The sequence below is a fragment of the Lithobates pipiens genome, unplaced genomic scaffold (assembly GCF_037356315.1).
Source record: "Lithobates pipiens isolate NorthernLeopardFrog02 unplaced genomic scaffold, aLitPip1_a1.2 Scaffold_27, whole genome shotgun sequence".
Taxonomy (NCBI): Eukaryota; Metazoa; Chordata; class Amphibia; order Anura; family Ranidae; genus Lithobates; species Lithobates pipiens.
The window spans coordinates 149,776,453-149,798,445 of NW_027507788.1; the positions used below are offsets into that span (position 1 = coordinate 149,776,453).

At 43.0% G+C, this 21,993-nt stretch overlaps 1 long non-coding RNA gene across 1 annotated transcript in view; it reads right to left on the reverse strand.

Moving 5' to 3' along the window:
- Positions 1-8,708: 8,708 nt before the first annotated feature.
- LOC143934230 (uncharacterized) overlaps positions 8,709-21,993 on the reverse strand; it is a 33,454-nt gene continuing 20,169 nt past the window's right edge. Inside the window, exon 6 of the long non-coding RNA XR_013263228.1 lies at positions 8,709-8,926. This is a non-coding gene — a long non-coding RNA (uncharacterized LOC143934230). The remainder of the gene's footprint in view (positions 8,927-21,993) is intronic.

Sequence of the window (21,993 nt, forward strand, 5' to 3'; positions counted from 1 at the left end):
GTCGGATTTTGTCCGTCAGATCTTGTCCGAAACTGTTGCATACACACGGTCGGACTAAGTTGTCGAAAAATCCGATCTTTCAGAACGTGATGGCGTAATTTCATTACGATGGGACTACATTCAGGCTAGTAGCCAATAGCTTTGATGTAGGAATTTGATCTGAGCATGCGTGGCACTTGGTCCGATCAAAATTCTCTACACATGATCGGAGTATGTCCGATCGAACCGATCGAACCAGACTGATCATCAGTCTAGTGTAAACACACAACACACCACACAGTATAAACACAATGTCCCCACATATGTCCCCAAAACACACATGTCCCCAAAACATACATGTCCCCTAATAATAAAAACACATGTCCCTAATAATAAAAACATGTCCCCCACATATGTCCCACTAAAATCACATGTCCCAATGATTATCTGCACACATATGTACGTGATCACCTGCACACATATGTACATGATCATTTGGGTACATATGTCTGTGATCACACAAACCAATTATTATACACTTAACGGAATTTTTTTTACCAAAAAAATGTAGCAGAATACATTTTGGCTTAAATTTATGACAAAATTTGATTTTATTGGATTTCTTTTAAAATAGAAAAAAGAAAATATTGTTTTTTTTTCCAAATTTCCGCTTTTTTTGCGCTTATATCGCAAAAAATAAAAAACGGAGTCGTGAATAAATAACACCAAAATAAAGCTCTATTTGTGCGAACAAAATGATAAAAATTTAATTTGGGTACAGTGTAGCATGACCGCGTAATTGTCACTGAAAGCGCTAGAGCGATGAAAGTTGAAAATTGGGCTGGGAAGCAAGGGGGCGAAAGTGCCCTGTATTGAAGTGGTTAAGTAAAGTACTCAGAGATTTTCTTTAAGATAGATTGTGTGCAAAAATGAATGGTAATCAAACAGTTTTGTTTTTTTAACATGTCTGTAAGACTCTCATGTGTGGCACAGTTAATAAAGCATATTTTGTGGGTAAAAGAATGTGGGATATGTGAAAATGAAGAGGCTCAACAGCAGAAAGGTTAGTGGCAAATTATGTTTTCTGAATATTTTATGCCAAATGTGTTTGAAACATTATTGGTGTTTATCACTGTATTGTCTGAAAGAGCTGCTGGGTTACAGCACTACAAACAGAATGTACTAAAAGCTGCAGCTAGCTAAACAAATGCATAAAACATTTTATTTACTAATAATATCTTCTGGTTGTGTTTCTATGCTTATTATAAATCTTCCTGTGAGGGAGCTCAGTTTTCTGGAGAATTGGCAGGTGAGGGGAGTATAAACTTTGTGCTCACCTCTAGAAAAAACAAGCAGTTGACCCATGCGGTGCAGGCACAGCCCCACTGCCCCGATCCGGGCTTTAAGTGATACCTGGTATATTTATACGAAGTGTGTTCAGAAAGTAATGAGAATGATATTTAAAAAAATAATAATTTAAATGTTACAATTGAACATTGGTTACTTAAAAGTGTGCACCTTGTGTGTACACAATGCTCCCAGTGATTTTTTTCATTCTTCATAGAATCCCTGAAAGTCTTCAAGTGGGATAGCGTTCAGACCCTGTTTAGTGGCTCGACTCAAAAAATCAGGCTCTCTTTCTAAATGATGAAAATGAATAAAATTTTCACACCAAAAAAAATGAATAAATGAGAAAAAATTATTAGAGCTGCTATCCCCGTGCTAGATATAGAAATTCTAGTGAAAATAAAATAAATAAGGTGGGGGGAGCTGGATAACTAGATTAATAATAACGCTCAACAGTGATGAATACCATGATCACAACGAATAACGATATAAATGTGTTACCAATGATGGGTTCGGATCACCCAAAACCACAAATACATCAGTGTTGCAAAATTATGTATAAATGTTCAATCATATATGCTCTCCAAGTGCTAAACAAAGCTTATCTTCAATCATAAAGAAAAGTTCACTGTGAAAAATTCTAATCTAAAGTGCAAAGAGGTGTGCCTGGTTACGCAATTCAATCCTCACTTCCGGTCCCTCTGGTTGTTGGCGGCTATCGATGGAACGCACGCCAAGAAACCACCACACGCAGAGCGGAATTTCCACCTAGAGACGAGCGCCGGGCGAAGGCACCTTCTAATGTAAGCAGCCACTTGGCCTCTGTTTTTATTTTGATTTAATAAATGGGATTACACTATTTTGATCTTTGCATCCTTTTTACACATATGTCCGGCTACCCATATTGGTGGAGAGGAGGGGGTATTTCCCACATGGCTCATCCTGCTCATGGTAGCAAGCGATCTCTTGCTCAAGGCTGTATTTGACCTTCTTTTAATTAATAAGTTCAACAACTTCTGGTAAGCAAACATCCACTTCAGAGCACTTTTGGGTGTACAGTGCAGTCGGTGAAGGTGGCTTATCTACATAGTGGAAGCAGCACTTTTTTGATGCCTATTTGCACTTTGGATTAGAATTTTGCACAGTGAACTTTTCTTTATGATTGAAGATAAGCTTTGTTTAGCACTTGCAGAGCACATTTGATTGAACATTTTTAATTTTTATGTATATACTATTTATACATAATTTTGCAACACTGATGTATTTGTGGTTTTGGGTGATCCGAACCCATCATTGGTAACACATTTATATTGTTATTCGTTGTGATCATGGTATTCATCACTGTTGAGCGTTATTATTAATCTAGTTATCCAGCACCCCCCCACCTTATTTATTCTCTTTCTAAATGGACCAACAAGACTTGGCAAACAAGTTAACGGTGTTCCTTCTGATCAGGTGATCCAAGTTCTTTGGAACACGTTTTGCACACACATTACTCATATTCATATCCTGAGTCATGATTTCATGAACAATTGACTTGGAAAGTTTAGTTTCCTCTGCAATCATTTTGATTCTAGTGAACTGTCGCTCACGGTTGAGAACAGACCTCACTGTATCCACATTCTGTTTCCTTTTTTTTTTCCCGAAGAGGGGTGTCCTAATTGCTCGTCTTCAACACCTTCTCATTCTCCTTTGAAGGCTGCTTGTGCCATCTGCACACTTATGCAGATGATAGCGCAGCTTCTCCATAAGCTCTCCTGACCATTTCTAAAGTTTCTGATGCACTTCTACTAAATTCCACACACAATTTTATCGGGTACAGTTGTTCAAGACTCACTTTTATTTTTCTTAATACGAGGCACTTGAACAGGGTGTTACAAAAAGAATGTCTTAACTCTGATAGGACTGGAATGCAACTGATCAGTGTTCTAACATATACCTGGCAGCCCACATTAAGTGACCTTTATGGCACGAGTTGTACCTCATTGAGTACTGATATATACCCTGTTTTATATTGTAAGTCCTCTCTAGTGATGGACGATCTTCTGACGGGAGGTTTCGCGAACGCGAACCACGAACGTGGCCAAAAGTTGGTGGACCCCATTGACTTTAATGGCGGGTGAACCTTAAAAACCTCCAGGTCATGTTTTCAGCCACAAAATACTTACTAGCTGTGCACACATAGTCCCACAACATGGACACTGACATACCAGAAGTATTAAGTGAATCTGGGATCGACAACGACAAGCATTCTTTTTTTATCTGTGAAATCTTGTCAATTCAGGAGTGCGTGAAGGCCATGGAGGAGAGGCAAGGTCAGGCCAGGCTATGAAGGAGGTGCAGGAGATGATCAGTGCCACAGTCCGGGCAGCGCAGTCCTGTGCCATTGTCCCAGTGTGCCAACCTGTGCTTGAGCCCCTGACCCCTCCCTCTGCCTGGCCCTTACCCCCACCTATGCAGGGCTCCACTGCGGTGGTCTGGAGGTGTCAGTCCAGTGCTGATCCTCAGCCATGGTACTGGCACTGCCTGCTGATTGGCTTCTCCGCTGCTATCTTCCTCACTGTCTGAAACCAGCACCGCGATAGAGACTGAGCACTGACACCAGCACCGAGATAGAGAGCACTGACACCAGCACTGTGATAGAAAGCACTGAGACCACACCAGCACCGAGATAGAGAGCACTGACACCACACCAGCACTGAGATATAGAGAGAGCACTGACACCAGCACCGAGATAGAGAGAGAGCACTGACAACAGCACCGTGATAGAGAGCACTGACACCACACCAGCACCGTGATAGAGAGCACTGACACCTCACCAGCACCGAGATTGAGAGCACTGACACCAGCACTGATACCAGCAACTCGCTGCAGGACTCAAAAATATGACACTGCTCAACCTCTTCAAACAGGAGGGTATGGGCATATAGTACGGTGTGTTTTTGTACAAGGAAGTGAGCCAAAAGGTAGAAAAAGGTCCGTGTGCTAGATTATATAAATCGTTTATAGAGTTATGCATATACATGGTCTACTGGTCACATGTGTTGAATTCCTCCGAGATCCATGCCTCATTAATTTTTATAAATGTGAGGTATTCAACACTGTCGTGAGCTAGGCGAGTGCGCTTATCGGTCACGATCCCCCCTGCTGCGCTGAACGTCCTTTCGGACAGGAGACTGGACGAGGGGCAAGCCAACAGTTCCATTGCAAATTGGGCAAGCTCTGGCCAGAGGTCAAGCCTGCCCACCCAGTAGTCCAGGGGTTCATCACTCCTCAGAGCGTCCACATCGGCCGCTAACCCGATGTAGTCAGACACCTGTTGGTCTAGGCATTCCCTGATGCTGGATCCGGATGAGACCTGTCGATGGGTCGGCTGAAAGAATGATCTCATATCAGAAGTGACCAACACATCTTCAAACCGCCCTCTTCTTGCAGGCGCTGTTGGATTGGTACCCGCAACTCTTTCTCTGGGAGTGGGAATTCCTCTGCCAGCGCACGCAAAAGCAGAATGCAGCATTTCTCTAAGCAAGGCCTGGAAGTGCTCCAGTCTGACAGCCCTCTGTGATGGTGGTAACATTTCCGCCATTTTGTGTTTGTACCGGGGGTCTAAGTACGTTGCCACCCAGTACTGGTCCTTGACCTTTATGCTTTTTATACGGGGGTCCCTGTTAAAACACTGGAACATGAAGGCCCCCATTTGCACTAAACTGGAAGCAGTGTGGTGGCCTGGCTCCTGCTCATCATCCAGGATAATGTCATCCTCCTCGTTCTCCTCTCCCTATCCACAGACAACAACAGGGATCCCAGAAAGGTTTAAAGCATGCTCTTCTTGCTCCTCCTCATCCGCCCCGGCACCATCCTCCTCTGACTCCTTTCAGACTCCTGTTGTTGACTTGTCTCAGATAGAATAGCCCCCCTGGGAATTCATCCAGCATTGGGACTTCCTCATCTTCCTGCTTCTCCACGAGTTGATCAATGACACGACGCAGTGCACGCTCCATAAAGAAGGCATAAGGTACGATGTCACTGATGGCGCCATGGCTGCGACTGACCAGTTTGGTGATCTCATCAAATGGCCGCAGAAGTCTGCATGCGTCACGCATGAGCAGCCACTGTCGCGGTGAAAAAAAAGCAAGCTCCCCAGAACCTGTTGTGCCGCAGAGTTCGTACAGGTAGTCGTTAACTGCACGTTTCTGCTGGAGCAGCCTATCACGCATATAGAAGGTTGAGTTCCATCACGTCGGGCAATCGCAAATAAGACATCTGACCGGCAGATTGTGTCGCCGCTGAATGTCAGCAAGGCGAGCCATGGCCGTGTAAGATCTTCTGAAATGGGCCGAGATTTTCCTTGCCTGCCGCAAGATGTCCTGGATCCCAGGGTATTTGACAACGAATCGCTGCATGACCACGTTTAAGCCCTGTTTCAATGCGCTAAGCAGATTGGCACCATTGTCACACACCACTTTACCAACTGTCAAATTGAGCGGTGTTAGCCACTGATCTGCCTGTGAACGCAAAGCGTTTATATATAAAGGAGTTCTATCTATATGTATAATTTTTTTTTTTAACACCCTAGAGAATAAAATGGTGGTTGTTGCAATACTTTCTGTCACACCGTATTTGCGCAGTGGTCTTACAAGCGCCCTTTTTAGGAAAAAAAATCACTTTTTTTTATTAAAAAATAAGACAGTAAAGTTAGCCCATTTCTTTTATATTGTGAAAGATAATGTTATGCCGAATAAATTGATACCCAGCATGTTACGCTTAAAAAATGCACCTGCTCACGGAATGGCGTCAAACATTTACCCTTAAAAATCTCCATAGGCGACCTTTGAAAAAATTCTACAGGTTGCATGTTTAAAGTTACAGAGGAGGTCTAGGCTAGAATTATTGTTCTCACTCTAACAACCGTGGCGATACATCACATGTGTGGTTTGAACACCATTTTCATATGCGGGCGCTACTGCACGCGAGCTTGGTCGGACGGGGCACGTTTATTTTTAATTTTTTTCTTATTTATTTTACCTTTTATTTTTTATTTTTACACTTTTCTTTAAAAAAAAAAAATGGTGTCACTTTTCTTGCTGTTACAAGGAATGTAAATATCCCTTGTAATGGAAAAAAAAGCATGACAGGACCTCTTAAATATTAAAAAGACCTCAGATCTCATATTTACACTAAAATGTAATAAAAAAAAATAAATAAAAATAAATGTCATAAAAAAAAAGTCCCTTTTAGCCCTTGTACACACGGTCGGAGATTCCGACGGAATGTTTCCTATCGGACCGTCTTGTCTGATATTCCGACTGTGTGTGGTCTGCATCGGACTGTTTCTGTTGGAATATCCGACGGACCAACTTTATCATGTGTAGCTTACTCCGACGGACAAAGTGCCACGCATGCTCAGATCAAATTCCTAGACCAAAGCTATTGGCTACTAGCCTGAACGTAGTCCCGTCCTAACGAAATAGCGTCATCACGTTATGTACAATCGGATTTTCCGACAACTTAGTCCGACTGTGTGTATGCAACATCACTTCTGGACCTCTTCCGGAATTAATCTGTCAGAATTACTCCGACAGATTTGGTTGTTGGAATCTCCGACCGTGTGTACAAGGGCTAAGAGCTATGGGCGGAAGTGACGCTTTGACGTTGCTTTTGCCCTGCTTTGATATGGAGACAGGTGGGGGTCATTTTCCCCCCACTCGTCTCCCTGCATAGCAGGGAGAAGAACCGACCACCTCCACCGCTACCGATGGCTCCAGTAAGCAGCGGAGGGCACCGGAGCTCCACGGGAGGGGGGTTCTCTCTCGTCGCCGATAAAAGTGATCTTGCGGCGAATTCGCTGCAGAGACCATTTTTATCTGAAAGCATATCGGCCACTGAAGAAGAGGATACCAGGGTTATGGCAGCTAGCTGCTGCCATAATAACGATATTCCTCTTCAAAGTAGTGACGTAAAACGGCGGGCGGTCCGTAAGTGGTTAAGGAATTGTCAAAAACGAATTTACAGTCTTTATTCACTTTGTACACATTTTTGGTGAATAAGTAGTGATACTCTGTATCCCATACTCCCATGTCCCAGTTGTTAAAGGTTGCTTCCAGATTCTGATAACGACCTTGCCTGCAGACCCCCACAACCAATGGCCAGGTTTTTGGGTATGAGGCCCTTAAGGTGGGGAGCAGAGGGCATGTGGCCTGATATGGTTCAGAAGGGGGCGCTTGCTCGTCCCCCCCTTTCCTGAGCTGCCAGGCTGCATGCTCGGATAAGGGTCTGGTATGGATTTTGTGGGGGACCCCATGCTGTTTTTTTAAAAAGAAATATGTGTGAGGTACCAGACCCGAAGGGCCTGATATTAATTGGGGGTCCCCACCCTGTTTTTATCAGAATTTTCTATTGCCTGCATTGTTTTGTTTACATTACAGTTGTCAGTGGGGAAGCCAGCTGACAGCTGATGACTCATTGGTTGTTAAAGTGATTTGTAAAACCAGAAGGTTTATTATCTTATTGCATTCTATGCATTAAGATAAAAAAAAACCTTCTGTGTGCTGCAGTCCCCCTCAGCCCCCCTAATACTTACCTGAGCCCCATCTCTATCCAGCAATGTTCAAGAAGTGCGAATCCATCCGCTCACATGTTCACTCTGCCCTGTGCTGAGCTCTGCTGTCTGCAGTGCTGGACGGGAAGCAGTGATCTGGGCTGCAGTGTAGTGTTATCTTCTTGCTCTGCCCCCTGTAGAGAAGCTCTTTCTGTGACAGCCCCAATGGAGTCGGCAAGACTGAGAGGAACTCGAGGCTGGCCTGGGAGAGAGCGTCCCTCTAGCTTCTGAGATAGGACATGGATGTCACTGTACAGAGGAGGCAGCCAATAGGTGTGGGCACATTGTTAGCCCCGCTTCTGGGCAGACTGTAGGAGCAACAGAGGATGCAACGACCCCCCCCCCCCCCCCCCGTACCAGCCATGCCCAAAGCATAAAAGACCAATCTGGTGATGATCCCAACTGGAAGGATTTTAGCACATTTGTTCACATAATATTCAACAAATGTATTATAATATATAATTTGTAACTAAAACTAAAACTGTTCACTGTGGATTTGCTAAAACCAGAGAGTGCAAAATATGGTGCAGTTCTGTAAAGAAACCAATCAGCTTCCACTTTTTTTTTCAAAGCTTAATTGAACAAGCTGAAGTTTTGCACTCTCCAGTGTTAGTAAATCAACCTGACTGGCCAATACCAAAGCTCACCACACCTACATAATGAAACAAGTCGGCTGTTCTGTAACCCTGGAGCCAATAAGAAAATCCCTTTTACTACTCCAACATAGTGCCCCACAACAACAGGGATTATTGTGGAATATCTCAGGGATTGGACACGGTAAATATAAAATTGTTCATTTATTGAAGAAACATAAATTGAAAAAACATTAGATACAACAATATATAAAAAAATTGTTATTTCTTACTATTACAAATAGTATAAACAAAAGATTGGTGAACCCCACAGAGTAGTATGGAAAAAAGAGATGTAGGTCCAAAACTTGATCCTCAACATGCTTCCCAATAAAAATCACTTCTTCAGGAGAAATTGACCTTAAAACATCTATAAAGAGATACAATTTTATAGTTATATGGTCACAATCAATGAAAAATATACACAATTTACATCAACATAGATATTCGGGTACTTATAGTCGGGCATGGCTTACCAGTGAGGACCCCAATGAAGGGTATCAAGCGGCGCAATTTGAGGCACCCTGACAGGGTATTCCCCCCGCGGCAAAGATTGAAAATATAAAATCAGCCCATGTGGGTCTGTATAATCTGTATACTATGTCTGAGAGAGGGACAAGGGGAAAGGGGAAGGAAGGGAGGGGAAATGGGAAGGTGAAGGGGGGAGGGGGAAAGGAAGGATAAAGGAGGAGAAAGGGGAGGGAAAGAACAGGAAGAGGATATAAGAAATAAGGGAAAAAGGAAAAATGGCGGGTTAATATTGGGGAAAGAAAAGGGGAGTGGAAGGAAAAAGGGATGGCAAAAGAAAAAAGGGAAGGGGGGAAGAAAAAGGAGGGGGAAAGGAGGGGAAAAGGGGGGGTGTTGGGGGGGAAAAGGAAAGGGGAGAGGTGTTGGGAGGAGGATCTAGGAGGGAAAATAGGAAGAAAAGTTGAAAGAAATGGGAAGGGAAAGACATCAATCCAGATAAAAACTGACCCACCCAATAAATGACGTATAGAAATGTCTATCGGAAATGGCTATGGCCATTTCCGATGTTCAACCACAGTCAATAGATAGATCCTCTGCAGCCGTTAGGCTAAAAAGTAAGGTACAATGAATGTATGCAGGAGAAAAGGGGAAGGAAACAGCCACTCCATACCAGGAGCGGCAGCCAAATGACATGGGCCGTGATGACAATGTGTCAGATACTTCCTCATTTTGGACCCGCGCTAGTAAAATATCAAACAGAACAGCCCTACCTTGTGGTTTCTAGATTAGGACCTGTCCCCGGGTGGCGGCCATCTGAATGAGGGCCGCCATGAACATCCTTTTATGGAGCGTCCAAACAGGCCTACGTAATTTTCCTTCTTTCCTTATTTCTTATCTCCACTTCCTTTTCTTTCCTTCCCCTTTCTCCTCCTTTTACCTTCCTTGAGCATCTCTGGGGCATCCTCAAACGGAAAGTGGAGGGGACTCTAACAGCCACCAGCTCCATGAAAAGATATATTAAAATATTTACAAAAATGTGAGGGGTGTACTCACTTTTGTGAGATACTGTAATTGGCTACCATGCACAGCTGCACCTGATTTTGCACTCTCCACTTGTAGTAAATCAACCACTAAGTGTACATTTAACAGAGACTGCCAGCAGACAGGCAAGTGTGTCTTATTGCAGAAGAGCAGCATGTCTCTTCTGCAATAAAGAGCTGCCTGCTTGCAAGAATTGTATTATAATGTTGAGCCTCACTTTAAATTGAAGCTAAACCTATTGACTGAACTAGTTACCAAAACGGTTACATTATAGGCATGCTGTTAACCATAAATGTGAAAAATGCTTGTGCTCTCAACTGAACCGTCACGCCATCAAATAGCTGGTGTCATAATTGATCGCAAGTGCAGCATGATGGAAACTACAGATCAAACAGAGGCAGATTCCCTTGCTGTAATGGATAGGAGGGTTTGGGCTCGCTTTAATAATTGGTGCACTATAAAGTCTACTTGGTTCTGCTGATCTGGTGATGCAGATCAGTTCATGATTAGCCAAGTTTAGGTGAAAGGCTGCTATTCCAAGTAACATCTATTGAAATTTAATTTCAGTCTCTGGGACAGACAGGAAAGGAGCACAGACTCTTGCAACAAGAAGTCCAGCACACATTCTTGCAACAAGTCCAACATAGTAAACCACATAAGAATTATCTAAAAATCACATGTAGCAATGTTATATAACATTTTATATAATGAGTAAATTATTTGGATCTCCATGGAGCTCAGTTTTTCACGAACGTAAAGTGTATGTATGAATTTGCCCACTGAAGTCTATAGCCACCTAAATCTAACCCGTGTACATGAAAAATAGCCCTGTAACAGCCAGAAAAGATTTTCTAACATACTCAACATACGGGAAATGTTTTGCTTGCCTAGTTAATATCATATGACTTTGGTAAGGTGAAATACAGTTGAAAAGGTTAGGGGGCATTTTCTGCAGGAAGTTCAATGTACATTTTCTTATGGCTACAGGTCACAGAGATTAGAACTCTGATGTAATTACACTCGTCAACCCATAACAGGGAATTCTGGTCCCACAAGTAGTGATGTCATTGAATAGCATAATGTGGACATTACACACGCTTAGTTATATAATGCAAGTTAAATGAGATAAGTGACTGTGCCTCCACAGGGAGCCCAATGGGGCTCTTTGGCTAAGTACATGTTTTGCAGAGTTTGTACCCAGTGAACTCTGAGCTTGCTGAATGAATTCCTGATTCCATGAAAGCTCTTTGCAGTGGTGCATGTAGACTAGAAAATGTGAGTTGTTTCAGTTATATTACAAACAATATGAAGAAAAGGAAGAAGTATTTTAGTATGTAGATGTGGATTCGCAAATTGTGGAGGGAATGATTGCAAACACTATCTACAGAAGCGAATAGTGGAGGTTAAAATGGTGAGCAGTATGTGCAGGAGAGAAGTGCGTAGAGTATAATAGAGGGTAATATGTTCAGGAGAAGAGTGGAGAGAGGATATGATAGTTGAAGGATATTCAGAAAAGTGCAGATGGTATGATGGTGGGCAGTATGTTCAATAGAAGAAGGGGGGGGGCAGTATGTTCAGGAGAGAAATAAGTAGAGTATTATGACAGCCAGTATGTACAGGAGACTAGTGCAGAGGGTATGATGGCACGCATGATGTGCCGGAGAAGAGTGCAAAGCAAATAACGGCAGGCAGAATGTGCAGCAGAAACTGTGGATGGTATGAAGGTGGGCAGTATTTTGGGAAGAGGTGTGTGTGTAGGGTTTCATGATGTCTCAAGCGAGAAGTGTTGAGAGTATGATGGCAAGCAGTATGTGCAAAAGTTCAGTGGGTATAACAACAGGCACTGTGCAGAGGAGAGACGTATGAAGGGTTGTGATGCTGTGGCAGAAAAAAATGTCTGTGAGCCGCACATCGTGAAGCAGACACGTGTGAAAGGATAAATGCCAGCCTCAGCCTAGGCTATGGCCAGGCCATGCGCCCAACGTGTTTTGCTCCTGGAGCTTAATAATGGCCATCCCCAGCAAGGAGCCTGACCACCACTCATTTCGGTTGGCTTTGGATTGCACCTCTGACTTGAGCGGCACCTACATTTTTCCCTTTGAGACATAAGGGTATGATGCTACTTAAAGCTTATGCAGCATTTGGGACAATCATAATAATTACCCCTCAAGATCTCTCCTAATTTTATTCAGTCCAATGCACACTTTGTTCAAAAGTACCAAACCCTGATGTATGGGGACCCTTTGAACGCGTTGGATTTTTATGATATAAGAGATAACCAAAATTGAATCTGTACAATATAATGTACATTCTACTTTTGGCACTTTCCTCTTTGCACACCCAGTCACTACTCGACTATAACAACAATGATGTCATTGTTAAAGTGTATGTTAACCTAAAAAACAAACAAAGACAAACAGATCCTGTTCCCTTAAAGCATGTTATACAGCACAGTGCTCGTGCTGTGTAATTTGGCCCCTTCTGTCACCTAAAAAACCTGACTGATCCTGACTGGCTATACCCTCCCCGCGTAAACTAACCACGGTTTATAGTGGCTGCTTAGCCCTGACACCGTGGTCAGTTTACGCGTCCCTGTCTTCTGCAGCCTTGCTCTGTCCTTCTCTGTCCTGCTCTCCCCCCTCTCTCTGCCTGTCTGCTTGTGTCAGTGCCCACCCCCACCCCTCCTGCTGCTCTCATAACTACAATAAATTCCTGCCATCCCCTCTGTGACAATAACAATATGTGTCCCTGTGCCTGTGTTATATAAAGAATATGCCAATCTGTACCTATATCAGAGCGTCTCCCATCGCTTACGTGACTCCTCGGCTCTCCCTCTCCTCGCCTCCCTGGCTGATGTCATTGGTAGTGCTCAGCCCCGCCTGCTGGCGCTGTCAGCTGGGCAGAAGAGAGAGCCCAGGAGTCACATGAGCACCGGGAGATTCTCTGATATACCGTAAGTACAAACTGGCATTTTTTTTTATATAACACAGGGACACATATTGTTATGTTACAGAGGGTATGGGAGTTTTTTTTATAGTAGTGGCTTACCAAACACTTTAAATTCGATCTAAAATGTTATTTGTTGACATTGATATTGCTAAAGCATTGGTTATCATACTTTTTGCAATTTGTCTTATTAAAATATTGAATGTTTTCACCTACTTTTGCATGTTAGGCCCAGCTAACATCTGGCGTTTTGTGATCTTACACAGAATCACTGAGATTCTACCCACATCTCAAATCGCACTGCAATAATGACAAAATGCATGTTTGGACACCATTCATTTCCAATGGCACCTAAATGCGATGTGGTTTTGCCGTGTTTCTTGCTCGATAAATCGCTCAGCAAACCGCAACCCGCACAGCTTGTCACCCAAAAAAGAAGCAGGAGCTTCTTTTGGGCGACAGACTTCATGTGTTGTGGTTTGCATTGATTTTTTATGTGACAACCATGGCAAAACCGCACCGCATTTAGATGGCAATGTAATGGATGGCACCTGAACACATGTGGTGTGTTTTGTGATGTTGATCTCTTCCAGCCTCTTTCACTCATTTCATGTCTACATGCACTGTCTACATGCACTCAAAACCAGCAAGGACATACCACAGGTTCACTTTTAAGAGGAACTGCAGTCTGCCCACAAAATTTGTAACATCTTTGCCATTCTGAAGCTTCCCTCCAAACAATTTGCATATTATTTTATATATACTGTGATTCTATACTTGCCAAATATGCTGCAGAAATCTCCCTCCACTAAGTATGGCTGCATTTATTTTAACTGTGGGCATCTGAAGCTGCTGCCTGTTCACTTCCTGGATTTACACAGACACACAGAGGCACACCTCCAACCCTGCAGCTCTCATTGGCTCTTTTATGGCTCATCCCCCCCTTCCTTCCTGGCAAACCCTACAGAATGAGAAAAAGAGCTGTGCATAATGTCATAAACCTAGGCTAATTACCAGACAAGAAACAGGACGTGGGCTGTATAAGATATTGACTAGCAGAAAAAAAATGTTTTACTATCCAAAGTTAAAACAACAAGGGCAGAAGATTTAAAGCGTTGTTCCAGCCGCAATTTATTTATTTTTTTTAAAGTCAACAGCTACAAACATTGTAGCTGCTGACTTTTAATAAGGTCACTTACCTGTCCAGCGAGCCTGCAATGTCGGCCGCCCGAGGCCGATCCGTCCATCGGACCGGGTGCCGCCACTGCCATCTTAACAATGCGCAACAGGCAGTGGAGTGTTGCGGCTTCACTGCCAGTTTCCTACTGCACATGCACGAGTCGCGCGGCATTTTGTGAATGGTCCTGTTGTTTTCTGGGACACACACATGTCCCAGAAGACAACGGGCCAACTCGCCGAAGAGGAAGAAGCGCAGCGGAATAGGAAGAGGCAGATTCTGAAGACTGCCTAGCATCAGGGGTTTCTGGTTAGTAAAAAAAAAAAAAAAGATTTTTTTTCAATTTTTTTTTTTTTTGTGAATGTTAATGTCTTTTTTTTTTTTTTTAGGGTGGCCCTCCACTTTAATAGATGGAAATATGAAAATATGACTGAAGGTCTGCTTTAAGGTAAGAATATTGTTACTAAAGTAAATCTGCACAATTGTTTTTTTTTAAATACATTGGTCAAATATGAAAGATCAAAAAGCTGCAATTAATTTTCTTGAATCTGAAGCTGTTTTGTTCAAACACAAAAAGAAAGCACTTCCTTTTGGATTCAAATCTAGCAGCCGTGCGTCTTTGAGTTCCACCGTAGTCAAAATACAGCAAATGTTCAGAATACTTCATAATGCTGCAAGTTAAAAACAAACTTTCCACACTCTGCTTGTTCTGTTCATTTTACAGACCTGCGGTGTGATGGCTTGCTGTGGGTAGTTGGGAATAAGGAGCCCCTTTCTTTGCACACAGCAGAGCTGCAGCTTTTTATAAACCTAATCCGCCAGACTATAATCATGCCTTTTTTTTTTTTTTTTTTTACGAAAATGTGCATTTCCTCTGATACATTTACAGAGATATTGTCCACAGCTAACCAGTCTGTTAGCATCTAAAAATATTGGTATACAGTTGAGACATCTATATTTTTTATTTTAAGTTTTAAAATAAAGCATATTTAAAGTCCTTTTGGATAGAGAAGGGAATTGTTAAAACATTTTTTTTTTTATTTGGACCATCTGTGTCGAGAGATGTTCTTTTCCTTCACTGCGTTTTATGTAGCGACAACAGGAAGTGAAAGAGAATTCTCTCCAAACCAGGTAAATCCCCTATTATTTCCCTCTGGAATCTTTCCATGCTACTCCTACTGCAGTGACAACTCACAATTTGGGATTGAGTCAAATTATAAATCCACTGTGTAAAATGCTGGCATAGTAACTTTTGTTGGCTCGCTGATGTCAATCTGTTCATTCAAAATAACCCAATATGTTATTAATCAATAAATTGCATTACACAAACATAGAGGAAGCATGGGGCTTATCGATAAAAGTAGATATTGGACGATGTGCAGAACCTGTTTCTTTCTGCCCTCTAGATGTCAGTGTTGCAATGGTAGTATCAGCAGCTGCAATAACACTGTATGAAGGAACACAGATAAGAGACAAATATTTTCTGCAGGAGCCCAAGCGCTAAGACTTGTGGATCAAAAAATAAAAATAAAAAGTTAAAGTTCTAAGATCATTTTTAAGAGCGCTTGCCTCACCATATGTGTATATATAGAGCGCACACACACACACACACACACACACACACACACACACACACACACACACACACACACACACACACACACACACACACACACACACACACACACACACACACACACACACCATGTAGCAGATATAGCACCTTGGTGTTCAGGCAGGGTTGCTATTAAATTTATGTAGCACTGACCCCGAAGGAGCTGCTGGTTTTATTTGGGCTTACCGTTACCTCCTTGTTTGCTTCTCCATCTAGGGGTTCCCGTGATAGATGGCCCAAAGAATGTGGAAACTGACACTGAATCTTCTTTTGGGTTATTTATTTAGAACAGAAACAGAGTCTTTCAATAAAAGGTAGAGGGTTAGGAGTGAGTTCAGGTACTTGTATTACTTGTACTTTTATAGGAAAATCCAGAGAATAGCAACTGTTTCACAACTGGATTTTAAAACCTCCAGATAGACCTCCTCTCACTAGGCCTAGCAGCCGGTAGGGTGCTCGACAAAGTCTCTGCCACAGACTTGTGATGTACACGTGAGCGTTACTGAGGGACGTAGATAAATTTAAAGAGCTATCATACGGTACCAGGTTCTCTCAGCCGATCCGTCGATACCGTATGAGTGTTGATCCAGGCTGCGTCCTTCAACTAAGCCTCCAGGCTCCTTCAAAGAACCCAGCCTTGCGCATTGCCTTCTCCTGAAGAGTCCTCCCCTAGGGTTCTTCAGTTGCTGTGCCTCTCCATTCAGATGAGACGGCACCGGACCACCCTTGGATCAGTAGGCCCCGAAACTTCACTCGGGCCTGTCCCTGCAGGTGCGTCGCCTCGGGCCAGCCGGCCCCGAGACTCGGTATGCATGGTTCAGCACCCCAGGCCAGGAGGGCCATGGGGCTTGGTCAGGAGGACCACCAGAACTGAACAGATAGAAAATAAAAGATGGAACCCCGAGCCACGTGGCATTGGTACCTTAAATACCACCTCCCAGAATGCACAGCAGGAAAACACTCCCACTGGGCTGGTTCTGAGAAAATAATGGCATTCAATTCACCCAGCTAGACTGCGTTTCTACTCTTGGCGGCGGTGAAAGCGACACCTGCAGTCAAGGAGAACCCAGTGCAACCCAGCTGGACTGGTACTGAAACCAGAAATTTAGAGAAATAGTCCTGAAACCCAACTGTGGTTTCAGCCAAATTAACTAAGAGTCCCCTTGCTATCACCCAGCTTGTGCGAGAAGCTGTTCCTCTTATATCTGTGGCTGCTCCAGGACCCAATACTCCAGTTATCCCTCAAGGTCGTGGACGGGCCCCATCTGTGCTCCTTGATGGTGGAATCACCGGGGAAAAAGATGCTGGAGTCACATAACCCTGAAATGGGTGGAAATAGTGTACCAATGGGGGCGGAAATACCTGTGGCCAGTTGGGGAGACAAGGTTGTTGCACCAGTTGCTGCTAGTTCCAAGCGCAACCTACTCCCGGACAAAAAGTGCTCCCCTATCTCCAATTCTGATCTCATCCGATCGGCTCTCTGAACTGTTTTGAGATAATTTGTTATGGACTGGAAAGTGGGGTGATAGTAAAGAAGAGAAATTATGTGACCTGGAGGAGGAAGAAATTCCTTCTGGGCCAGCTGCAAGTGTTAAGATTGAACTGTCTGCCATTACAGCTCCAACTGTGTGTATTACTAAATTCTTTGAGGAGGATCGCTGGGCAAAATGGGTCCGTAAAGTTGTGCCAACCAAACCAACCAACGTAATTAAGTTTGATTGCAAACCCAATGTCATTGCTGGCTAACAATTCCAATGCCTTAACTGGGTATGGAGACCCTAAAACACTGCCCAGGTCGTCTAAATCACAGCGCATAGTCATCAAGAAAGTGGCTGAGGAGTATGGCTACTTGTATCTCTATATACAGGCGCAACTGGAGGGGGGAGTTGCAGGAAAAGACAACTGAGTGGGTGGATAAGGCCGTGCGGAGCTTTCTTAAAATTCCTCTACACTTGGAATTTAACCATTTGTCACCCAGAATGGCTGAAAGAACCTTCGGTTCTACAAACCTGGGACTATGGTCGTCAAATCAATCCCCATTGTGTTGTCATCCGCAGGCCTAATAAAAAAGACATTGGTTATCATATTACCACTGTGTATACAAGAGGGGAAACTCTACAGTTACTGGATCCTAGGTACTATTGGTAAAATATTGTTGAACTGTATTCATTCATCAAAACCATGTGGATTACAAATGTGTGTTCTATGGAGTCAGGACGCTATGCTGAGAGCCACTCCACCTTTGCTCTGGAAAGTTGTTAGGGGGGACATTCCTGCTTGGCTGTACTGCTGGATCTCATTCTGCCAGCAGAGGTCAGGAGTGCCCACTTGAGTCATTCTGGCTATTGTTCTGGAATCGCCAGTGTGCTTCCCTCTGATAAGTATCATGTTGATATGACGTGTTTTGTTTCTTCAACAAATGAGGAAATCTTTTCTCAGTCCCCGGCTGTTGTGTGGACAGACTGAGATTCCACATGCAAGGGGATCTTTTGATGAAGTTGCTGTTTGACTGCAGCCATGCATTCTGTCCCTGCAGTTGTCCCTATATATTTTCCCCTTTTATATTGTTCGGGTGGTATGCCACATGTAAAATTGTATATATTATCTGCTATTTATATGCCCTTGTGTGAAATGCTACTTGCCTATAAAAATACACTGTTATTTAATGTGGTACGCCGCATGTCTTGTCATTATTTTTTCTTACCTCCTTGTTTCCCCAGGACATCCCAGTTTTGCCAGGACATCCACACTCAGGCTTCAGAGTTAAATTATTTTCTCTGAGACATTGTTTCATAGGTAGGAGGAGGATGTAGCACCGTGGTGTTTAGGCAAGGTTGCTAGTAAATTTAGTTTGCCAGGCAGTAGTTTCCCTGGTTAATTGTTAGTAGATCCACAGATTCCTCTCTAGTTATGGGATTGCTGCACCTACTCTCTTCTGTCACTATGTTGTGTTATGCTGGTGAGAAATTAACTTTCTCTTTTATACAGAAAGTAAAGAAAAAGACAAAAATTTACAATTTTCACCAAAACAGAAAAAAAGGGAAATCTTTTAATGGAGGAGGAAGTGTCACCAGCACATCAGGATCTCCAAAATTGGGTCCAAAACTTTAATCACATAGTAGAAAAAAAATAAAAGCGATATTTCGGAGCCACACAGGACCCCTTCATCATGCCTGATGAAGGGGTCCTGAATGGGTCAGAAGCGTCGCTTTGATTAAAGTTTTGGATCCAATTTTGGAGATCCTGGTGTGCTGGTGACACTTCCTTCTCATGATTGGAGTCGGTTCCAGCCATTGGTCATTTCAGCACCCAATCTAAGATACAGTCATTTGTGCAGAAACGTGTATATTGTCAGTATTGCATTGGAGGTTCATCTTTTAATAGAGACACATGTTCTAGTAACAGCTGACTAATCCTAGGTTTACACTAGTGCTGCTGCATATTTATGCATTTTTCAGTGAATTTATGTAGCCCCAAAAATGCATGTAGATTAACTTTTCATGCGCTTCCATTGTAGTATAAGTGGCCAAAAACGCACAATGCTGCAACAAAGAAGCACCTGCACCTTTTAAAAAATTGCACTGCACCATGTTGCATTGATGGGAATGATCACTATAGAGAATAATGTGATTTCCATTGTTGCGCCTTGCAGCATGATGGCAGATTCAGGAGAAATTGTACTAGTGTAAATGGGGCCTTTAGAGAGGCTTAATCTCACTTCCTGTTGTGTTCCTGGGCACAGAAAGCCAGGGAACTCTCCCCAATGGAACACAGATATTTAAAGTGTAACTCCAGTTACAATTTTTAAGAAATGTTTAGTCCCTTCCCCCTAACCTGCCTATTAAAAGAAAGAATACAAATTCTGCAAATGTCCCCATCTGCCTCCCTGGTCCAGCACCGCCAGAATTCTTTGGACAAAATGACAGTCATGTCTCTTTGCCCATTTCCCATGAGCCTAGACCAGTGATGGCAAACCTTGGCACCCCAGATGTTTTGGAACTACATGTCCCATGATGCTCCACTACACTGAAGAGTGCATGAGCATCAAGGGAAATGTAGTTCCAAAACATCTGGAGTGCCAAGGTTTGCCATCACTGGCCTAGACGGTTAATGACAAGCCCATAGGGCATCATTATGCAGGCTGGGCTCACTGTACTCCAGGACTGAATAGTGCTCATGTCATTATGTGAGTTCTGCTTAGTCCGGGAAGAGTGCTCTTCCCCTGCTCCTGCTGAAGAAAGAAGAGGGCGCTGTCATGACTTCAATCACAGCTGCAACTCACTTGCACCAAGAGTAAACTGATTGGGTCTCTCCCAGATACTGATGAAGCAATTCATTGACAAAGCTGTCATTGCGAATACTGACCAACCGCTACCTGAATTTGAGGGCACCAATGCACCCCTTCTTTATAGAAAAGACAAATATAGAAAAATCAAGTTATACCATTCACAAAAATTGTATTTGACATTTTAAGAATCCTAAGAGAAACTATATAACAAAAAAAACTACATCAATAAATCATGATTATAACAAGAATAAAATGAGAATATCAATAAGGAATAATAACTGACGTTTGGTGACTACATTAATATTATAATCAATGATATTGTGATAGATCAAGTTAAATTATGAAAAAAAATGGTAGTATATACCTTTAGAATTTTATTACTGTCTGTGTTCACAACAGGGAGTTTTACCCTCACATCCTATCCTGGTGACAAGACCCCAAAAGGGGACACAAAGCATTTAAAGCCAAACTCTAGGCACAAAATCTTTAATGGAAATATATTCCTGATGTGCCACAAAGAATATAAATCCACTTTGTGTGCATGAAATGCCTTTACAAACCTGCATTTCGCCTTGTAGAGGTAGCAGTGACATCATCCCTGTGCTACAGAAAGCCTGGTCAGAGGGCAGAACTTTGGGAGGAGCCCAGCAGCTCCATCCATCGCAGGCTGCCTGTAGAAATCTACAAGAGGGGGCATAGAGAAGACCAGTCAATCTGCACAAGGAGAGAGAGCAGCAGTGATTGGTCTTTATTAGAGGAAGCTTCTGCACAGAGATACATTTTTACACAGGATTATTGCACAGATGTTGCAGAAATGCACAAAGCACACCCAGATTTAAAGAGGGATTCCACCTCAAAAAAAATATTAAAAGCCAGCAGCTATAAATACTACAGCTGCTGACTTTTAATAAATGGACACTCACCTGTCCCGGGTTCCAGCGATGCCGGCAGCCGAGGCCGATCGATCGCTCGGCTCTCGGCTGCTGCCGTCACCATTCTAGGTGAGGGAATCAGGAAGTGAAGCGAATCGGCTTCACTTCCCGGTTCCCTACTGTGCATGCGCGAGTCGCGCAGCGCAATAGGAATTCTCCGCGCTGTCACTGGGACCCGTGTGTGTCCCAGCAGACAGCGCGGCAGGACAGGAAATGACGGGAGTCTATGCCTGGAAGTGGGTGTAAATACCTGTCTTTGACAGGTATCTCCACCCCCCTCCACCCTGTAAGGTGCCAATTGTGACACCGGAGGGGGGGGAGGGTTCCGATCAGCGGAAGTTCCACTTTAGGGTGGAACCCCGCTTTAAGTACGAATTCTCATTCCTCTTGTATGTAGACAATATTTTCTTATTCTGAAGTTTGGCTTTAAAGCCCTTCCTCGTTTTATTCAAAACAAAAAGATTTTGGCTAGGGTTGGACTTTATAAGCGAACTCCAGCCCAAACTGATAATACAGATGTAGTTGGAATCTTTCTTGGTGACTCAAGTAGTAGGAATTCCTTATAATAGCTGTTTGTGTCTCTGTCCCCTCCCACCCAGCCAGAATGATGGTATCAGCCTGTCAGCTGGATTCCATAGATATCTGTTTGTTCTATAATATAAAAAATATGGTGAAATCATCACAGGGCTTTGGAACGGCTCTGGTATTTTGAAGAAACTAGAAATTCTAGCAAGGAACTTTTGTCATTAGCATTCCAAAGGGAATCAGCCAACATATGATCCCACTATCAAAAACATGAAAAATCTGTTTTGGTGGCGATGTCCCATACAGGGATTTGAAAACTGTCCTTTTCTCTTCTAAAATATTAATCACAAAAGCATTGCAAAATTAATAAAAGGTTATTTTTTCTTAAAGGGACCCTGTCACAGACATAAAGACAATTAAACAAGAGACATTTTTTTATCTCAAT